We start from the raw sequence: 7,500 nt of genomic DNA on the forward strand, positions 1-7,500 counted from the left end.
ATCATGCATGTTAAGAGTTATAATAAAACATTTCAAAATGCATGTGTAACTCAGTTAAATAAAAGTCTGTTGTCCAGTCATATAATTTGTCATTTTAGTGTTCTTAAAATCTCGTCTCGTCTCATTCTCATGAACCCAATATCGTGTCTCGTCTCGTCTCATGAGCTGAGTGTATCGTCACACCCCTACATAATACCGTATACCATAATACCGTAATACCATAATACTGTAATACTGTTATACCATAATACCATAATAACATAATATCGTATACCGTAATACCATAATAGCCTACCATATGTCGTAATACCTTAAAAACTTTAATACCATAATACCGAACTTTGAACCAGTTCTTCGCACGTTATGATACCCAAGAATGCGGAGTACTAGCCGAGCCCCCGAGACCTGAAGAGCAGCAGCCATATCTCACTCTTCAGCACCATCAGGTGAGATCCACTCTGAGGAAGATAGATACTTCCAAAGCTGCGGGGCCGGACAAGGTTTCAGGCAAAGCACTAAAATTATGTGCGGACCAATTAGCAAGTGTATTTCTGGACATTTTTAACATCTCCTTACAGCAGGCTGTAGTCCCCACCTGCCTTAAATCATCTGTCATTGTACCTGTGCATAAAAAGTCAGCAGTAACCTGTCTCAATGACTACCGACCAGTTGCTCTGACCCCTGTGATCGCAAAATGCTTTGAGAGACTTATCCTGAAACAAATTGGGGACAGTATCCCACTCAGTTTGGACAAACACCAGTTTGCTTACAGGGGGAATCGTTTCACAGAGGATGCCGTCTCCATTGCACTCCACACGGGCCTGTCTCACCTGGAGCAACCTGACACATATGTCAGGATGTTATTCATCAACTATAGCTTTGCGTTCAATACAATAATCCCTCATAAGCTGGTGGCCAAACTCTACAATCTAGGACTGTCCCCCTCACTGTGCTCATGGATCAAGGACTTTCTCACTAACAGACCACAAGTGGTGAGAATAGGGGACCACACATCGTCCCAAATAATCTTAAACACTGGCACACCGCAGGGCTGTGTGCTCAGTCCAGTCCTCTTCACACTTTTCACCCATGACTGCAGCCCCATCCACGCCTCCAACTCATTTGTGAAATACGCTGATGACACCGTAGTGATAGGCTGCATCTCCAACAACGATGAAACTCAGTACAGAGAGGAGATTCAGCACCTGGCACGGTGGTGCTCAGACAACAACCTAGCTCTGAACACCACCAAAACTAAAGAGATCATCATGGACTACAGCAGTGGTTCCAAAACTTTTTCTGCCGTGCCCCCCTTTAGTAGATGAGAATATTTTTGCGCCCCCCCCCATATTGATTAGGGATGTACCGATTCACGTTTTTCACTTCCGATACCGATTCAGATATCTGAGGCTTAGTATCGGCGATAGAGTAAAACTGTGCTGAATCGACTTAAAACTTTTTTTTTTTTTAAACACAGACATACTGAATTAGAAGTTTATTGAAAACTCTGTACCAGTATAGCACACTTAAACACACACAAAAACATGTAAAAACAACACAACTTGCATTTGTTCAGTCAGTGCAATTATGAATATAACATTGAATGTAAAATAAATAATACCAAAGAACCTGAAACTTACAAAAACAATAGGTTCACAACTTTGGTCAAACATGAAAAAAATAAACTGCAAGAAACCTTTTAAATGGTTCAAGAATTCTAAATATAATTTAAAATAAATAAGGAGATGAAATAAGAGAAACAGCAATTCATATGCGGCTAGTTTGCAAGCGCAGACATCACGCAGAGCACAAAGCATGTAACGGCCAGAAATATGTGTACTGTCCCTTTAAGGGAGCGAGTTGAGTGCGCGTATGGAATATTGTTGACTCAGACCACTGCTCTTTATTTTATCATTATTTCATTTCTGTAAGTAACGCATTCAATGAGCTTTGGGCAACTCACCAGTTCATGTATGAACAGTCAAGTAGTGCTGGAGCCCAGGTTTAATTTGGTCAACCAGCAAATAAACGGACTAAGTGGAATAGCACCAGCGCGAGTACGAGTCAGTGATTCACCTCTCCTCTGTGTGCTTCGCGTTTCACTGTTAACTGTTCACTGTTAACTGTCCAGGTTCACTTCTATCCGGGACAGAGTGGATATTTAAGGTTGAACTAACTCCGAAAAGCAAGCAATACAAGCATAGAATTAGACTGAATAGATCTGTTTTTATGGATCGGTCACATTGTCACCGATACCCGATCTAGAATTGTTTCAGATATTAATATCGGAATCGGTGCATCCCGTTTTACTTCCAAGCTCCGCGCCCCCCCTGCAATAGCTCCGCGCCCCACCTAGGGGGCGCGCCCCCCACTTTGGGAACCACTGGACTACAGGACAGTTAAAACAACCGCACATCAGATGGAGATGAAGTGGAACGTGTGCACAGGATCAAATACCTCGGACTCCACATCACAGCTGACCTCACCTGGACTCTAAACACCTCACACCTCATCAAGAAGGCTCATCAAAGACTTTTCTTTCTGAGGAAACTGAAGCAGTCTGGACTCACCCCACAACTGCTTGTGAACTTTTACACCAGCACAATCAAGAGCGTCCTCTGTCTCTGCATGACTGTATGGTATTCCAGCTGTACAGCACAAGAGAGAAAGTACCTGACCCGGGTGGTCAGAACAGCGCAGAGGATCATAGGAAGTCCACTCACAGATCTAGACTGTATGCTGGCAGCCTTCATAAAAAAGCCAGTAACATTATCAAGGATCCCACCCACCCAGGACACCATCTCTTTGTTCCTCTACCTTCAGGATGAAGATATACGACAATAATAACCCGGACAAACAGGCTGAGGAACAGTTTCTTTCCCAGAGCTGTAACATCCATCACTCCCTCTGCAAACCCAAACCTTTAGGACCTATTGCACTACACTATTAATATAAGCACTATTGCACTATCTCTCTCATTTGCAACTTTGCACCCAAAACTTGTATCGCTGGTATTAATATTTTTAGTTTAGTTATAATACTTTAACACTATACATAATGTAAATACACTATGTTATACCATGCCACATAATCAAAACAGTCATACCATCATGCCATAATTGCCTCACCTACACCATGTTGCTGTATCAGTATCTGTCCCGACAGACTAGCGGAATGTTTTATGTATATATGTTGTCTCGCACTGTTTCTATTCTTTTAATCTTGTTATGTGACTAAGAGGTACCATTCAGAATCTCGTTGTATCATGTACAATGACAATAAATTCTACTCTACTCTACTCTACCGTAATACCATAATACCATAATACTGTATCCCGTAATACCGTATACTGTAATACCATAAATACCGTAATACACCGTAATATCGTATACCATAACACCTTATACTGTAATACCGTAATACCGTATGCTGTAATCCCATAATACCGCATACCGTAATACTGTATACTGTAATACTATAATACCATAATACCATATACCGTAATACCGTATACTGTAATACCATAATACAGTAATACCATAATAACTTGTACTGTAACTCCATAATACCGTATACTGTAATACCATATACTATAATACTGTATACTGTAATACCATAGTACCGTAATACCATAACACCGTATACTGTGATACCATAATACTGTAATATCGTATACTGTAATACCATAATACCATACACCATAATACTGTAATACCATAATACCATATACCATAATACTGATTACACATACACCACTAAGCACACACATGATCACATACACCACTAAACACACTCATTTGCACACACATTTGCAAAAGATCATAAACCATCATTTATAGCCTTGTGTTTTATAAAATCGCATATATTAAAGAAAATCACACATCCTTTACATGATTATTACACCCTTTTATGTTTAGTAACATGTTGATGTATATTACCACTTACCTCCCACTTATTGATATTTAACACCTTTGTTGCCGTTGCTGTTATTTTAATGCAAAGCATTTATAATTCAAGGAACATTTATGCTAAGGTAGAATAGATGATTATAATATAAAATTCTTGTTAATACCATCCTCATAGTAGGCAGGATCAGAATCACAGGACTCTGTAGTGCATACATGTAATACTGGGAGCAGCCACCAGTGCTGCTAGATCAGCTCAGTGGGTTATTCCACAAAGATCAGCTCAGGAGTGTATACCACAAAGATCAGCTCAGTGAGGTATACCACAAAGATCAGCTCAGTGGGTTATTCTACAAAGATCAGCTCAGGAGTGTATACCACAAAGATCAGCTCAGTGGGTTATTCTACAAAGATCAGCTCAGGAGTGTATACCACAAAGATCAGCTCAGTGAGGTATACCACAAAGATCAGCTCAGTGAGGTATACCACAAAGACCAGCTCAGTGGGTTATTCTACAAAGATCAGCCCAGTGAGGTATACCACAAATATCAGCTCAGTGAGGTATACCACAAAGATCAGCTCAGGAGTGTATACCACAAAGATCAGCTCAGGAGAGTTTTCCAGAAAATGCATTTAGCCACTAATCTGGAGCCACTAATGTTAGCTTGCGATTGTGGGAGCTCAAGATTTTCCATTCCAAAAACTGGGTTCAGAATAAGTGTGGCTCAGTTGCTGTATATCTGAAGATAATCCAGAGTTAAACGTCAGAACACAGGTTGAATCTGGAACGTGAGTATTTCTACAACTGTACCTAGAGGATATCATTAATTTTCCCACTCAAATTACTGAGTCATTATACCACATTCTGAATAATTTGACTTAATTTAAACAATTTTCATTACTTTTAACGTACCACTTCAGCCAAATTGATTTTGAATGTTGTTTTTCACTATAACATTTTACATTTGTGTACAGAATAATGGATAACTACAAAAACTACAGTATAACTACAAAATGTATGAATCAGTAATCTGTTTGTTTTAAGTGTATATTTTTAAACCCGTTAAAATTAGTTTTAACCACAGGCACTGAACATAATGTCAACGTCATTTGTTTGCTCTTTTAAAAATTGTTTGCTCTTAAAAAAACTTTAATTTCATGTAGTCTGCATAGATCAAGATTCCTATTGCATTCCTATTAAATAGTAAATATATATTAATATAAATCTTTCCATGAAGCGTTTTCTAACTATCCGAGGTTATTTCACAACACGCTTGTTTAATCTGAATAGACCTTTACAACCACATCTTGTTAATTCAGAAGTAAATGAATGTAAATTGAAATCTTTCCATGCGATTAATATGCAATTATCAAACATTTCCTTGTAATTCAGGACTTTATTTTACAACATAAATAATAATAGCTATAATTATATATAATAATAATCATCAATAACCTAATCACTGGCTGTATGATACATTTTAGGTTCCAGTAGATTTGTTTAAGGTGTATTATTCCCTGTCACTGTCTTGCCCTGTTCCTTCCCGTGTGGGACAGAGGACACCCTGCCTGCTCTGTCTCATTACGTCCTGCTTCCTCTACAGTGTTGCTCACTGCGGGACTGAAGGACTGATCAGGACACACTGCAACAAGAAGCAATGCAGTTTTGAATCGTTCACATTCTCATATAATCCACTTATTTGCACCCAAGTAATGATGCCTTTCAAAGTTAATCATGATCACACTTCAGTTCATTCAGCCCACTCAGATCTGACACACTTCAATCTCTTACATTTAGTTGGGTTAAGTTTGTTCAACACAGACTTCAAGGTTAAGGTTTGTTAAACTCGCTTTGAAGAACCGCCCCCTGTACACCTACTGGCTTCTGCGGCAGAAAGATGCAGACTGAGAACTGGCCACATGCCTTGTTTCCGTCGTTTCTGCTCATACTGTCAAAGTTTATTCATTAATTCCACAAATTAAAGTGCTTAAAATGTTATTTAATCTATTTTAAAGGATGATGGAAACACAAGAGTACCGTTAATGTTAGTCCCATACAGACATGCATTTGTACTACAACTGCAGCACCAGAGTTCTTGCAGTCTTACCCTGCACTGCAAAGCAGGTCTGCGCTCTATTGAAGTGCTTCAGGCGAGGTCAGTGGAGGCGGGGTTTCCCATGACCTCGTCCAGCCCCCACAAGTGCTGGTCCCGCCCCTGACTTTCTCCTGTGTTGAAAAAAACATACAAGGAGGATTTCTATTGCTAACACCCTGCAGTCTTCCCCTTGCTGTGGTACAAAGAAACTGCTCCAGAGAAGACGGGACTCGTCAAGTGCAAGAAGCCATTTAAAGGTCCATCTGGCTGGATTAGAGCTGCGCTTCCATTTGCACTCGAAAGAAAGAGTCTGGAGGCTAATCCCTCACTCGTCTCCACAGCAGGGCGAGTGGAGATAACTGTCTTCATCACACACACACACACACACACATACGAGTGCACACACACTCACACTTATGCCTGAAGTTGGAGGTTAATTTTAAATGTCCTTTTCCACATTTTGGCAGCAGCTTTTGATAAGCGTTTTGGCACCAGAGCGAACGTGTCGTCACTCGGCTGATTTGGGTTATAGCCAGTCTGCAAATGTTCCTTCTTCTTAAGTGTGCTTCCCTGTACTTTAGTCTTATATGACGTGTACTGACATATTCTAGATGTTACGTGCATTCATTCAGAATTCAGGTAAGTTACTGCAGTGTATGTTATGTAGATATTAAAAACTGTAGTGAAGTACTCAGAGTTTCGAGAGGAACAGGATGTTTCAGACAGAGACCCTTCATCAGCTGTGTAGGCAAAGTGCTTCTGAATTAGTATGAGGAAGAACCAGTTTGTATGTGAAAAATAGAAGTTGAAATCATAACATTCAGTCCATGTGGTTATAAAGTTCATATAATGTAGATCACTTCATTTTCTTTGAATTTCCTCATTTCACTGCTGCCATAGCAACAACGGGCAGTGTTTAATTATAATGGGCATTGTATTAATATGTCATTAATAAAGTGTCCATTAGCATAAAAATGCCTTGCCACTAGAAATGACACATTCCTAATCCTGATGGTCTGAAGGTGTTTAACAGCCGAAAGGTCAAACGGTCATCACCCATTCATCCTCATGCATTACTGCGGGAGATGTAATTACACTTCAGACTACAACGCTGCTGCCAGGGATAGTGGATTATAGCTCACAGCTGTAAAAGTGAAGTGTGATCTATAAGAACAACTACATGACAGGTGTGCTGAATATAGCAGTCGCTCAGTGTAAAGTGACTTTAAAAATATCAAATGAATTACCTGTATTACCTGTATGAACTGGAGTTGGAAGCTTATGGAACTAAATCTCTCTCTCCGTCTCTCTCTTTCCCCATCTGTCTCTCTTTATCCCTGTCTCTGTCTGTCTGTCTGTTGTTCTCTCCCTCTGTCTGTCTCTCCCTGTGTGTCTCTCCCTGTCTGTCTCTCCCTGTGTGTCTCTCCCTGTGTGTCTCTCCCTCTGTCTGTCTCTCCCTGTCTGTCTCTCCCTGTGTGTCTCTCCCTGTGTGTCTCTCC

The 7,500-nt window shown here is 40.1% G+C and overlaps 1 protein-coding gene across 2 annotated transcripts in view; it reads left to right on the forward strand.

The window, feature by feature from the left end:
* dlgap2a (discs, large (Drosophila) homolog-associated protein 2a) overlaps positions 1–7,500 on the forward strand; it is a 160,190-nt gene that overhangs the window by 111,846 nt on the left and 40,844 nt on the right. The gene's annotated exons all lie outside the window — the stretch shown is intronic.

The sequence above is a fragment of the Brachyhypopomus gauderio genome, chromosome 17 (assembly GCF_052324685.1).
Source record: "Brachyhypopomus gauderio isolate BG-103 chromosome 17, BGAUD_0.2, whole genome shotgun sequence".
NCBI lineage: Eukaryota > Metazoa > Chordata > Actinopteri > Gymnotiformes > Hypopomidae > Brachyhypopomus > Brachyhypopomus gauderio.